This window comes from Hyperolius riggenbachi, chromosome 10 (genome assembly GCF_040937935.1).
Source record: "Hyperolius riggenbachi isolate aHypRig1 chromosome 10, aHypRig1.pri, whole genome shotgun sequence".
Lineage (NCBI taxonomy): Eukaryota > Metazoa > Chordata > Amphibia > Anura > Hyperoliidae > Hyperolius > Hyperolius riggenbachi.
The window spans coordinates 132,253,083-132,267,703 of record NC_090655.1 but is presented as its reverse complement, the minus strand read 5'-3'; the positions used below and the strand labels follow the sequence as shown (position 1 = coordinate 132,267,703).

Below are 14,621 nucleotides of genomic sequence, written 5' to 3'. Positions count from 1 at the left end.
AGGGCCACGCAGATGCAGTGGCCGTTGAGTTGCGTTTATGAAACTGAGCTGCGGCACTGGACTGGAGGATTGTTCAGCATGGCTGCAGGGGGCTGGCAGAAGCCCCAGGTTAGTGAAACTTTTTTTTTTTTTACTTATTTCAAGTTTACTTTAAAACGAACTTCCATTGCTGCAACAAGCTAAATTGGCTAACAGGGCACCAGCAGTGAAAGGGTTACACACATAGAAGAGAGACAGAGATACGGGGAGGGGGCAGCTGTGTGAGCACAGGGCTGGCCTGATGGAAGCCAAGGAGACAAATGGAGAGGAGAGGAAGTGTCAGCTTACCAGGAAGAGTGTCCGGAGCTCAAGTCTGCACAGCCAGTGTCCCTGTCCCTTCCTACTTCAAGCAAGTGGCAGGAGGCTGGGACTGAGGGAACATTTGGCAATCCACACACTGCAGGAAAGCTGTGGACATCAGGCAGGAATGGGACAACAGCCTCTCTGCCATTTCAAATGACGCGCTGGATGCGCCTCTGCTCTACTCGCTGACTGGCTGTGTCTGCAGGCAGGGGGCAGGACCTCTGCTGCCTAGCAGCCAGTCACAGCAGCAGCCTCAACAGGGAGCAAGAAGGTCCCACAGTTTAAAGAGAATCTGTATTGTTAAAATCGCACAAAAGTAAACATACCAGTGCGTTAGGGGACATCTCCTATTACCCTCTGTCACAATTTCGCCGCTCCTCGCCGCATTAAAAGTGGTTAAAAACAGTTTTAAAAAGTTTGTTTATAAACAAACAAAATGGCCACCAGAACAGGAAGTAGGTTGCTGTACAGTATGTCCACACATAGAAAATACATCCATACACAAGCAGGCTGTATACAGCCTTCCTTTTTAATCTCAAGAGATCATTTGTGTGTTTCTTTCCCCCTGCAGCTATCTTCCACTGAAGTGTCAGGCTTTTTCTTCCTGCAGAGTGCAGACAGCTCTTCCTGTATGTAATTCCTCAGTATGTGAAAGCCCAGCCAGCTCAGAGGAGGATTTATCCAGCTTGTAAAAGATAATAGAGCAGAAAGAACCTGCCATAATCTAAATAACACACAGGCAGTGTGCAGAGAGGGGCCTGGAGGGGGGAGATGCATCACAGAACCACAACACTGAAGAACTTGGCAGCCTTCCAGACACAGGCTGACAAGTCTGACAAGAGAGAGATACGTTGATTTATTACAGAGATGGTGATAGTAGAACGTGCTGCAGTAAGCCAGAACACATTAGAATAGCTTTTGGAACTTGTAGGATGATAAAAAACAGGATGCAATTTTTGTTACGGAGTCTCTTTAAAGGGCCGCTGCGGGACCAACATAGATGTAAAACGTGGCCCTGAGCGGCCCTAATACAGGAGACAGGAGGCGGCCCGGGGGAGATTGCCCCCCTTCCCCCCAGGCCAGTCCGCCCCTGTACAGTAGCCATGCTCTTCCATGTACAGCAGCCATCCTCTTCTAAGTACAGCAGCCATCCTCTTCCATGTACAGCAGCCATCCTCTTCTAAGTACAGCAGCCATCCTCTTCCATGTACAGCAGTCACTCTCTTCCATGGGCACCAGCCTCACTATTCCATGTACAGTAGCCATGCTCTTCCATGTACAGCAGCCACCCTCTTCCATTTACAGCAGCCTTCATCTTCCATGTACAGCAGCCATCCTCTTCCGTGTACAGCAGCCATCCTCTTCCATGTACAGCAGCCATCCTCTTCCGTGTACAGCAGTCATCCTCTTCCATGTACAGCAGCCATCCTCTTCCATGTACAGCAACTACCCTCTTCCATGTACAGCAACAATCCTCTTCCATGTACAGCAGCCATCCTCTTCCATGTACAGCAACTACCCTCTTCCATGTACAGCAACAATCCTCTTCCATGTACAGCAGCCATCCTCTTCCATGTACAGCAACTACCCTTTTCCATGTACAGCAGCCATCCTCTTCCACGTGCAGCAGGCATTCTCTTTCATGTGCATAAGCCATCCTCTTCTATGTGCAGCAGCCATCCTCTTCTATGTGCAGCAGCCATCCTCTTCCATGTACAGCAGCCACCCTCTTCCATGTACAGCAACCGTCCTCTTCCATGTACAGCAACCGTCCTCTTCCATGTACAGCAGCTTTCCTCTTCCATGTACAGCAGCCATCCTCTTTCATATGTAACAGCCATCCTCTTCCATGTACAGCAGCCACCCTCTTCCATGGGCAGCAACCTCACTACTCCATGTATAGTAGCCATCCTCTTCCATGTACAGCAACTACCCTCTTCCATGTACAGCAGCCATCATTTTCCATGTACAGCAGTCATCCTCTTCCATGTATAGCAGCTATCCTCTTACATATGTAGCAGTCGTCCTCTTCCATGTATACCAGCCATCCTCTTTCCATGTACAGCAGCCATCCTCTTCCATGTACAGCAGCCATCCTCTTCCATTTACAGTAGCCACCCTCTTCCATTTACAGCAGCCATCCTCTTCCATTTACAGCAGCCTTCCTCTTCCATGTACAGCAGCCATCCTCTTCCATGTACAGCAGTCATCTTCCATGTACGGCAGCCATCCTCTTCCACGTACAGCAACCATCCTCTTCCATGTACAGCAGCCTTCCTCTTCTGTGTACAGCAGCCTTCCTCTTCTGTGTACAGCAGCCTTCCTCTTCCATGTACAGGAGCCACTCTCTTCCATGTACAGCAGCCATCCTCTTCCATGTACATCAGCTGTCCTCTTCCATGTATACCAGCCATCCTCTTCCATGTATAGCAGCCATCCTCTTCCATTTACAGCAGCCTTCCTCTTCCATGTACAGCAGCCATCCTCTTCCATGTACAGCAGTCATCTTCCATGTACAGCAGCCATCCTCTTCCATGTACAGCAGTCATCTTCCATGTACAGCAGCCTTCCTCTTCTGTGTACAGCAGCCTTCCTCTTCCATGTACAGGAGCCACTCTCTTCCATGTGCATAAGCCATCCTCTTCTATGTACAGCAGCCACCCTCTTCCATATGCAGCAGCCATCCTCTTCCATGTATAGCAACTACCCTCTTTCATGTAAAGCTGCCATTTTCTTCCATGTGAAGCAGCCCTTTTCTTCTTCCATATGCAGCAGCCATTCTCTTCCATGTTCAGAATCAGCCCTTTTCATTTTAAAACCGCTCTTCCGTTGTGAATCCTTTCTATTTCATATTAAAGTTGTATCAGCTCCTATCTTCCAGTAATATCTTCCTCTGTGTGAATTCCTACATGTGCTGCATCCCAACTTGGTCACTCACAACCTGTGTGATTTTTGCAAAGATCTCTCTCTGATGTTCTTATAGACATCTGATTATTGTATGACCTAAGTGATTAGCAAACAATAGTGTGTCTATTCATACTTTGTGACTCCTGCTTTTCTTATTTCTGTTTAGCGGAGAGACTCTGGATCACTCCAATAACAGCAAAATAAAATTAGCACACTGCATGGGTTAAAAAAAAAAGCTTTTAAATCCTTAGACTGTGTCCTATAACGAGGCGATGTTGTGGCACATATTTTTACTAGTCACATGGTGTTAATCCACAAAGCCAGAAATTTTTTATATGCTATTATGGAAAAAGAAATCTTTAAATGTTATAAAGTCAAATCCCTATGAACCATTTTGCGGCTCAGCACCATATCATGGACTTGTTGCCAACAGGGATGCTTCACATACAAATAAATTAGTATTACCCCATTTGATTTACATTTTAAATGAGTTGCTTTAAACCAGATGTTTTCTGCAAAATGTTTATTACTGCATTTGGACTTAATCTGCATAACAAGCACGCTTGCTTCCCTTCTTAAACACTGATTGGCTGGTATTCCGTAGATAAGCAAACACATATTGTCTATATGATGAATTGGGCAGTGTGATTATGCTAATGATCCTTTGCAGAGATCAGGACACAATTCATAAAATGTTTACAGCCAATACTGTTCTGTCAAATAGCACAGCGGGGTGGCTGCTTAGACGTGAGCAGTGACTTAAAAAAAAGCCAGGACCTGGTGTATTATGTGACCATAAATTAACAATCTGTATAAGTTATTTATTCTATTCAGCTTCCAGTTACAAAAAGGATCAGTGCACTTAAAGTGAACCTAAAGTCACTTAAAAAAAACGAGATTAACTCACCTGGGGCTTCCCTCAGCCCCCTGCAGACGATCGGTGCCCTCGCAGCTCCGCTCCGATGTCCCAGGACCCGCCGGCGAGCACTTCCGGTTTGGCCGTCACCGGCCGACAGGGATGGGAACGCGAGTGATTGTTCGCGTTCCCAGCCTGTATATCGCCCCCTATGCTGCTATTGCGACCTCCTGGCCGCAATAGCAGCATAGGGGGCGATATACAGGCTGGGAACGCGAACAATCACTCGCGTTCCCATCCCTGTCGGCCGGTGACGGCCAAACCGGAAGTGCTCGCCGGCGGGTCCTGGGACATCGGAGCGGAGCTGCGAGGGCACCGATCGTCTGCAGGGGGCTGAGGGAAGCCCCAGGTGAGTTAATCTCGTTTTTTTTAAGTGACTTTAGGTTCACTTTAAAAGATGCATGATGTTCAGAGATGTCCTTTTTTTTTGTGACATGCTTTTGGGGTTGGAGCATATACTGTATAATCTTCGGATGAAGTGTGATAAACTATCAATGGTTCAGTGTACAGCTGATTTTTTTCTTCTTGGGACTATTTTTGAAAGTTATTGATAGAAAAAAATATTTTTAAAAGTTATTTATGTATAGATTTGTTATGTATAACAAATTAAAAAAAACTAATTTATTTATTAAAAAAAACTAAATTTCAAGGATATATATATATATATATATATATATATATATATATATATATATATATATATATATATATATATAATCACAATGATAATTTTCAAAAAATGTTAAGTCAGCAGTTGTCTTGCTGGCAGCAGGCCTGCCTGCCATTCGTGGTGCGGGTGATGTGGTGGTGTCACCCAACTCCAATGCAGATTCACGCAGTGGAGGCTTGCCGCCAGTTTCCATTGGTGGTCAGTGGGTGGCAGGCTGGCAGCAGGCCTGCCTGCCATTCGTGGTGGTGGTGGTGCCACCAATTCCACTGCAGACCCAGACAGTGGAGGCTTGGAAGCAATGAAATGCAGGCTACCTGAAAGTCCATCATGGTGTCTGAAGAACCAAGAATGAGAAGGGAGGGTGGTGGTGGCGGCTGGTGTGCGTGAACTGGGACCCTTCTTTTTTTTTAGTTTACATTGTTTGACAAAGTTATTTTTAAAAAATTACATGTATGTATATAACAAATTTGTGTTTTTGACATTTTGAAAAAAAAAACTTCTTATAAAATAAAATTCTACAATTTTTTTCTGAAATGTTAAGACAGCAGGTGTCAGCAGCAGGACTGCCTACCGTTCCTGGTGGTGATGCCACCAATTCCACTGCAGAGCCATGCAGTGTAGGCTTGCAAGCAATGAACTGCAGGCTACCTGAAACTCCATCAAGGTGTTTGAAGAACCAAGAATGAAAAAGGAGGGTGGTGGTGGCGGTGACTGGTGTGCATGAACTGGCACCCTCCTTTTTTTTTTTTTTTAGTTTACCTTGTTTGACAAAGTTATTTTTGAAGATATAACATATTTGTGTTTTTGAAATTTAAAGACAGCAGGTGTCAGCCAGGCTGGCAGCAGGCCTGCCTACCATTCCTAGTGGTGGTGGTAAAAGACATTTTAAATCAGCCCTTTTCCTCAAATGTAGGAATGGACTGTGATTTCTGCCCTTTAGGGATTGAAATCTGACTCTGCGTCAACTCCTTAATATTTGGTGGGACTTTTGGCATGGATCCCCCTCCGCCATGCCCCTGTCCAGGTGTTAGAGCCTTTGAAACTAGTATCAACTTTATCAAGACAAGATTTGCTCTCAGGCAAAATTTGTCTGCAGCTGTGTAAAAACTCCTATTTAAGAAGAAGGGAGTCAGGCTCCTTAAGACACTCGCACTAAGCAATGTGTATCCAGCAAGTGGCAGGGATGACTTGCTGGATACACATCGCCTAGTGTGAGTTGTTGGCCATATGCTTTTATATGGAACCAATAAAGATATTTCTTTGGATGTGCCAGCTTGTTACTTGTTTTGGTGATTGACAAATGATCTGATGAAAATGATCAGCTTTTGATTGGAAGTCAATTCAGTTACAGACCTACTGGACATGATGGTAAATCTCAATTGGACCTGCACATGTTGTACCATATGCAAGTGCAGAAAGCTAATTCATCTTTAAAGAGAATCTGTATTGTTAAAATCGCACAAAAGTAAACATACCAGTGCGTTAGGGGACATCTCCTATTACCCTCTGTCACAATTTCGCCGCTCCCCGCCGCATTAAAAGTGGTTAAAAACAGTTTTAAAAAGTTTGTTTATAAACAAACAAAATGGCCACCAAAACAGGAAGTAGGTTGATGTACTGTATGTCCACACATAGAAAATACATCCATACACAAGCAGGCTGTATACACCCTTCCTTTTTAATCTCAAGAGATCATTTGTGTGCTTCTTTCCCTCTGCAGCTATCTTCCACTGAAGTGTCAGGCTGTTTCTTCCTGCAGAGTGCAGACAGCTGTGCCTGTATGTAATTCTTCAGTATGTGAAAGCCCAGCCAGCTCAGAGGACGATTTATCCAGCTTGTAAAAGATAATAGAGCAGAGAGAAGCTGCACTAATCTAAATAATACACAGGCAGTGTGCAGAGAGGGGCCTGGAGGAGGGAAATGCATCACAGAACCACAACACTGAAGAACTTGGCAGCCTTCCAGACACAGGCTGACAAGTCTGACAAGAGAAAGATAAGTTGATTTATTACAGAGATGGTGATAGTAGAACGTGCTGCAGTAAGCCAGAACACATTAGAATAGCTTTTGGAACTTGTAGGATGATAAAAAACAGGATGCAATTTTTGTTACGGAGTCTCTTTAAAGAACCACCGTGGGGACTTGGGAGTTATGTGCGACAAAAGACCAGACAAGTGTACTGTTTATTCCAACTATTTAATAGACAATAAAAAAAAAATGATCTTAGGGCCTGCTACCCAAAGCTACAAGTGAAGCCTGACAGATTCTTGTTTCAGCAATAGCTCTACATTTACTCAGTATCTTTTTTTTTATTTTCATTTATCAGCAGCTCTATGATTGTGTTTGTACTGTGAGTTCACCAATGTACTCTCACCTGGATTGTTGTTGTAATGACAGATATCTTTTTCTTTGTATCACAAGTACATGCAGTGCTTGTTAACATCTACAGAAAAGGACTTATCCTGGCAAATAACTAAAATAAACATGTCACTTGCACCAACATTTCAACCAGCATCTTTAATATAGCACACAGGTTTTTCACACTATGTAAGAGTTCCCCATTATAAAACTAGAAGCTCTTTCCATAGAGAGAGTGTTGTGATAAAGGCAAGTATTTTTTGCTTCCTGGCAAGAGATAAAGCACTTCCTGGAAACTGGTCAATGTATTCCAGCCACCCCTTGAGCATAAAGTGAACCTCTGTCAAGCTTGACTTAGTGCCCAATAGGGGAAGTCAATTAAGTCTTCCTCCTATAAATACTTACTGATACAAAATGAATATCATTGGAGTGTGTACTCCTGCAAATCCACCTGAACATACACCAGCTCCTGCATTGGAGCAGAGGCTAGATGACAAGGGGCGGGACCACACCTGATGAAGGACCCGCCTGCCTTCCATCCAGCCTCTTGAAGACAAATGGGCCTTTGTGGACATAGCTTTGCAAGGTGTTATCGCAGACATTGACCACTCACATGATTTTTAGCCAGTCTCAACTCCAGTGCAGAGGCTGGTGCAGTACGGTGGCCAGTCAGGGGGTATGGTGTTGTTTATTTCATGTCATTTCTGCAGTTATATTCCTGTGCGAGCAAGTACTGACAGCAGGAAGACCTGCTACTTGTTCTTGCAGATTTGTTTTTTTTTTTTATGAGTACTGCAGAGAGGGTCATAAATTTGCATATATTAAAAAAATCTTTGTAGTTCTGTCTACAAGCGGCGATGAGATATTTCATATTATCCTTTCTAGCAGCACTGGAATCAGTAGTTCTATCTGCTCTAAATTTCTATTTTGCAACCTTATTTCTTTCTGCACTAAATGCTTCATTCCTGTAGGCCATTGTCCTATAAATGTGGGGAATTCATGATCACACATATCTGTTCACAACCCAAGGTTGTAAGAGAGAGTAAAAGTAAATAAGTAATGCTTAGAAATATCAGCTGAAATATTTGCAAAGTATATACTTGTTCTAAAGAACTTTTTTTCCCACTACAAAAGTATAGCTGCTTTTAAAGATAATCAATAAAAAGTTATTTTCAGTGCCCGGCTGGCTTGATTTGTGCTGAAAAGTTATTTTATGAATGAAGTTGGATGAATTAAGTGGTTTAATCCACAAAACTTATTGTATATCACTGCTAATAAGCCAACTTTTTGACACCCTCATTTTTGGTACAAAGCGCAGGGGTCGGCTTATCCATGAGTGATATACCATGGATGATGTGTGCATTTGTGCAGCCCTCGCATGCAGAGCTGCCATTGGAGCATGCAGCAGAATGTATATCTTATCAATTTAGCCAGGATGCCTGGGAAAGCCTCCTCAGTAACAGTTAAGGCATCTAATTACATTTATGTTTGCTAAAGAATGTTTCTCCTCTGTATGTCAGTGTATATAAGCTGTGTTTTTCAGTTCTGGTCAGGAACCAGTCCGACGAAGGCTTTTTATAAGTCGAAACCTCACTGTTTATCCATCTCTAAGTTAGCCAATAAATGGTATCATCCTGATTCAAAACTTCTTACCTTTCTTTGCTGTGACTTGCATCCACGCATCTCCCTGGAAACTGCTGAATTGCCCATTACAGCTCCAAGCTCACTGCAGTCACATGACAGTCAGTCTGGAGCTCTAGCAGCTAGTTAAGAAGCTGCAGGGCCCAAAGCGAGGTCAGGTAGATATACATGTTACATTATGCTCTAACATGCACTCTGCATTCCCTGCCATGCTCCAATGCATGCTATGCAAGGTGATTTTCTATGACAGAGCATTGGAGGTCATGTTTTGGCGAGTCAAAGCTTATGCTCAAGATGGCCTATCCACATATATGTACGGTATCTCATGAATGATCTCTCATTAATGATATTTCTTCTTTTCAGTACTTCCCAGAGGGTTTATTAACAAAAATGTTCTCCTAAATTATCTCACCTGACACTCAGCTCCCGGGGGGGGGGGGGGGGGGGGGTGGCATCTAGAGTCATCTTAGCTGAGAATCTAGCATATGTATAAGTGTCCATAATGTTGCATATGTATCCTGCACACCAGATCTTTAGTGACAGGGATGCCAAAAGTAATTCCGATTCCTTTTTTTTACCTCCTTATTCTACCCGCGGAAAATTTGCTCTGTTGTCCACCTCCCTACTTCTTACTCCATAGAGTCATGTCCCCTCTTTAATTTCCACCTTAACTATAAGGAGAGCTAATTCATGAGACAAGCAGATAAGATAAGTCATGAGTCAGATAAGTTAAAGAGGAACTGTAAGTTCGCAACGATATATAAATAACAGAGTAACCAAGCAGCTCAGGGTGACCCAAACTACTAGGAATGTATGGGGGGATAAAAGGAACCAAAAAGCCCTCCTACTAAAAAAGCAAAGCTTGGTGTAATTGCCTTCTTAAAAAAGAAGGAAATCTGCAATAATTCAGTTATAAGTGAACATTTGTAGTTACCCACAATGCACTACTACTAAATATGCAAATTATCCCTTTTCGCCCTTGTTAAACCAAGCAAGCATCCAGAACCGCTGGTGTATAGCAAACCTATAGCTTTAAGTTTTACACAGCCATATCAAAAACACATGTAGACAGCCTGTTTCTGACTTTTGGTCCTCATCAGTACATGGCAGGGATTGATAAGGCTGTATGAAATAGGGCTTGGATTAGTACAACAGAGTTACCAAGCAGCTCAGGGTGACCCAAACTACTAGGAATGTATAAGGGGAAAAAAGGAACCAAAAAGCCCTCCTACTAAAAAAGCAAAGCTTGGTGTAATTGCCTTCTTAAAACAGAAGGAAATTTGCAATAATTCAGTTATAAGGGAACATTTGTGGTTACCCACAATGCACTACTACTAAATTTGCATATTTAGTAGTAGTGCATTGTGGGTAACTACAAATGTCCATATATAAATAAGCATACCACATTGATCCTTGTCATGTCCGTGCCCCCTCTGTGCCTTTTTAGCTGCTCCCCACTGCTATCCTGGCTATAAATCAACAGTTTTAAAAACTGTCGATAAACAAAAGAGATGGCCGGGACCCCAGAAGTGAGCAGCGTGCTCCGTGAGATGTGCCCTCTCAAGCGTGTCTGGAATGTGACTCCTGAGTCCTCACAGCTATTATTCTAAACCGAGTGTCTGGGCTCTGCACTCTTCACAGCTTTTCTGCAAGTGTCAGCTCCCTCAGGCTCACAGACACGCTGTGAGCATTGCACTTCCCCATTTCAGCAGAGGCAGCACCTTCCTGATCTCCCTCGACAAGCCTTGACAAAGCAAGTAAAAATGGGTACAGTGGGGAGAAGGGGGAACTATAAGAGGCTGCAGTAAGACACATCACATCAGCACAGGTACTGCTACATGTAGGATATTAGAAATGAGGGTGTACATTTTGTCAGAATCTCTTTAAGGAGAGGTAAAACAAGAGTTAATAAGCAAAGTGAGATAATTTATGAGTTAAGTTTTGTGAGTCAGGGCCTGTTTCCACTGGGAGCTTTAGTAATTGGCTGTGCGCTGCAGCATGCCGTCCAGAATTTGCGATCTGGACGGCAAGCCATTGCAGAGATTGGCAGCGTTCCCCACCACTCTTGTATGCGGGGAAATCCTGCAGATTTGGCCTGGATTTGGGCTCAGTGGAAATAGTCCTCAACCCCAAGGTGTGGTAAATTATGAGAAACAAATTAGATATCAACCTTATTACACTTTAAAAAACTAGACATTAGATGTGATGGAAACCTCAAATCTAATAAAAATCTATTAAAACAGAGGCCATGTGAATTGATGTTTGATTATTTTATCATACAAACATTGAGTAGGCAAGGCCTCTCTTAAGTGTGCAAGAACAATACGTGATCAATGGCTTCACAGCATTGCATTACTTCAAACTGTCCACAGCCAGCCATGGTGGCGTGATTGATACTAGTATCCAATACATCATCAAATCAAAAAGCATCTGTGCTCTGGATAAAGGATATAGATGTTCCAATGAATTTCTAAAAAGGTTCACTGGAAAAGTCTTCCAAAGTGCAGCTCCAGTAAAGTGACTGAAAAAGAGAAGGAGAGGAGTGCTCTCATAGAGTAAAATACTCTGTTTAATCGTAAACATGCTAAAATTACACTTATAATGATTAAAAATACAGCTCAAGCAGACAGGAACCTTCTCCAATAAGCCATATGTAACGATCGGTGTCAGCACACAGAGATAATCTGATTGTTGATGATCTGCAGAATCAGCAACAATACAGATGTATACTCGATTATGGATGATCTGCAGAATCACCAATAATCCAAGTATGACTAACCTCTGGACACCTAATGAGTGAATGTATTTGATGAACTGGAGGCTATCTCCCGAGGAGCGGGAGATATAAGAGACTCGGCCAAGAGCCACCTGAGGGGCAGGTGACCCTGGGCAGTGCAGAAACTATCACTTGATAGTGAGGACCTGGTAACCAGGGATAACAGTATTAGATGGTGAACTGTACTGCAGCCATAGGAAGGGATCACTGGCTGCTAACAGGCCGGACTATCTGAGGAGCGGGAGTACTGGTTGCAGCTGACACCTGATGGAATGGTGTCACTGCTAATACTGATAGACTGAGCACTCAGGGAGAGTGACAGCTAGGATAGACGGGCAGGCCAGGTCGGCAACACACGAGCAGATGAGGTACAGAGACAGAAGACTGATTCGGTAACCGGTACAGGCAGAGTCTGGCAGGTAGACAGATATGCAGATGTACCGAATCAGAAAGCAAGAGAAAGGTCGACAGAGCAAATAGTCATAACATATAAATATAACAGAGTCCTAGACTGGGGTGTGAGCTCCTTGATCTCGACACCCGGGAACTAGTCTAGAGTGTAACACAGTAATGACACAGTATCCCTAAGCTTGGGTGTGAGGTCCGTGGTCTCAACACCCTGGAACTGGTCTAAATTATAACACAGCAATGACACAGTATCCCTAAGCTTGGGTGTGAGGTCCATGGTCTCAACACCCTGGAACTGGTCCAACATATAACACAACCGTATTCTGGCTAAGTGTGAATTCCCAGGTCCTCCTGGTTCTAACACACTGTAGGATCTGACTGGTCTGAGTGCTCACACGTAATTATTCGCAACGGCAGACAACCAGCAACTGACAGGCAAGAAGTATATATAGAGCAGCACTCCTCAGTGCCGCCCAGCCCCACTTAGCCAATCACCTACTACGCTGGGATCAGCTGATCGTCCTGATCAGCTGATCCCTCTCCTATTGGCATAAAGGTCCTGCCTCCTAACGTGCGTAGCTCTCCATCTGTGTACACTACTAGGCTCAGACACACCAGACGCACGGTGCTGTGCGGAAACCGCCGGTCTGAACGCGGAGACAGCCGCCCCGCTGCCAGACCGCGCGGCGGTGTCTCCGCAATCCATTACACCATACAACTGTGTCCAGTGGTGGAACCAGCAATAGATGAAAACAGGAGGAAAAAAGTTCAAACAGTCCTCTGACCCTGTGTGTGGCTGGGTTACACGCTACTCATTTTCATTAGGTGATCTCAGCAAATCCAGTCTGCACTATAAGGAGTCATCCGCTTGATTATTCATTCATTTATTATAAAAAACATGAATGAATAATCAAGCAGATAACTCCTTATAGTGCAGGCTGGGTTTGCTGAGGTGACTCGATGAAGAGGCAGAGCCTTGAAACACGTAGTGGGTGATACAGACGCACATGGAGTCAGAGGACTGATTTAACTTTTCCCCTCCTGTTTTCATCTATTGCTGGTTCCACAGATGGCCTTGGTTCAACGGCTTATTGGAGGCGGTTCCTGTCTATGTGAGCTTTGATATGCTTTGCCTTTTAGTTATTATACATTGTAAGAGTAATTTTAGCAGGTTTACCATTGAAATGAGGGCATTATACTCTATGAGAGCCTTGTCCTCTTTCTCTTTTTCAGTAAGAGATTGATAATTTACCTGAGCTAGTACCATATGGCTAGCTAAAGTGTCCTGTATGAGAGGTTTTTTTTTTCACCTACTTGCTAAAACTGATTTTATGATACATTCATAAGTAATATTTTTTGTATGTAATTTTGTCAGAGGGCTGCCTCATCCAGCCACCGGAGAAAGCAACAGAATGTCTGTGTGCGCAATCCAGTAAGAAAAATACGAATAGCAGACATTAAAACAAAATCCGGAACTCAAGGGAAAGATTACTTTAAGGTAAACAGTATGATAATAACTCACTGAAAATACACTATGGTTACCTTTACCCTATCAGACTTCACAACGCATATTTATTTATTCATTCAAACAAGTAGGCTCATTTACATTGTTGGAATATGATGTAAACTCCATGAAAATGTGGTTTCGTGCTAAATTAATGACATCATAGTTCACATTGTGTATCTATTATTGCTATAGCTCTTTATGTTTGTTAAAGCTGCAGCAAACCATTCAAAATATACAATGTTTTGAAAGTCAAATGGTTTCCTTTGACGGTGTCAGTGTTTCATTGGACCATCAAAATGTCTTCAAAACTTCATATATTTGAGGGTAATTGTTAATCTTGAGTTAAGTTAAGGAATACTGCTTTTGAGAGTTCATTAAGATGACATACAATCAATTTCATATGACTAATGGGATGCAAGGCAAGCTACACAGTGGCAGTGGCAACCCATGGGAGTTTATAAATAAGGCCTTTCATTTCTTTTCAGTATATCAAATCCAGAATGGGACATCCTGGTGATGGGGTCATTACATCATGCCAATGGACTATTTTTATCTAGAATATTTTTATTTGTATTAATTTATTTTTCATTTACTAGACTAGACACTGTTTTGACATATTTGTACTTGCATTAAACTGTGTTACAAGAATGTTTAGCACAGGATGCAGTCTTGTTACTTTGTTTGCAATTCACCTATACTACTAGGTGGGGATGGATCAGCAAGACCCGGAAGTGGATTCTTTCTCACCGGATTAGGCTGTTTGACACCCTAACAATACACTGTACCAAGCATATAAGCTTTTATAAGTCTTATCTCTGACTATCTTCTGATCCCTCTGTATGACGAGGTCCTAAAACATTTTTGGTGCCCCACCTGCTTTGCTTCTGTGTTACATATTACATTTTCACAGATACCATGTAAGACTTTAGTAATAATAATACTAATTTTATTTGTTAGCACTTAAAGGACAACTGAAGTGAGAAGAATATGGAGGCTGTCATATGTCCTTTTAAACAATACCTGTTGCCTGACAGTCTTGCTGATATATTTGGCTGTAGTAGTGTCTGAATCACACCAGAAACAAGCATGCAACTAT

General features: G+C 43.0%; 2 protein-coding genes across 7 annotated transcripts in view; one reads left to right on the top strand and one right to left on the bottom strand.

Annotated features, from left to right (window-relative positions):
• Positions 1–403, bottom strand: part of LOC137536104 (collagen alpha-1(XIII) chain-like) — a 523,068-nt gene extending 522,665 nt beyond the window's left edge. Inside the window, exon 1 of the mRNA XM_068258151.1 lies at positions 328–403. The gene's annotated coding sequence lies outside the window, so the exon portion shown is untranslated. The remainder of the gene's footprint in view (positions 1–327) is intronic.
• LOC137536102 (cGMP-dependent protein kinase 2-like) overlaps positions 1–14,621 on the top strand; it is an 843,621-nt gene that overhangs the window by 184,390 nt on the left and 644,610 nt on the right. For 4 of the 6 annotated variants that reach the window (XM_068258139.1, XM_068258141.1, XM_068258140.1 and 1 more), the window contains one exon: positions 13,394–13,516. The gene's annotated coding sequence lies outside the window, so the exon portion shown is untranslated. Of the gene's footprint in view, positions 1–8,966; positions 8,993–13,393; positions 13,517–14,621 lie in introns of those variants that run through there. The other 2 variants (XM_068258142.1, XM_068258143.1) reach the window with 2 other exon arrangements.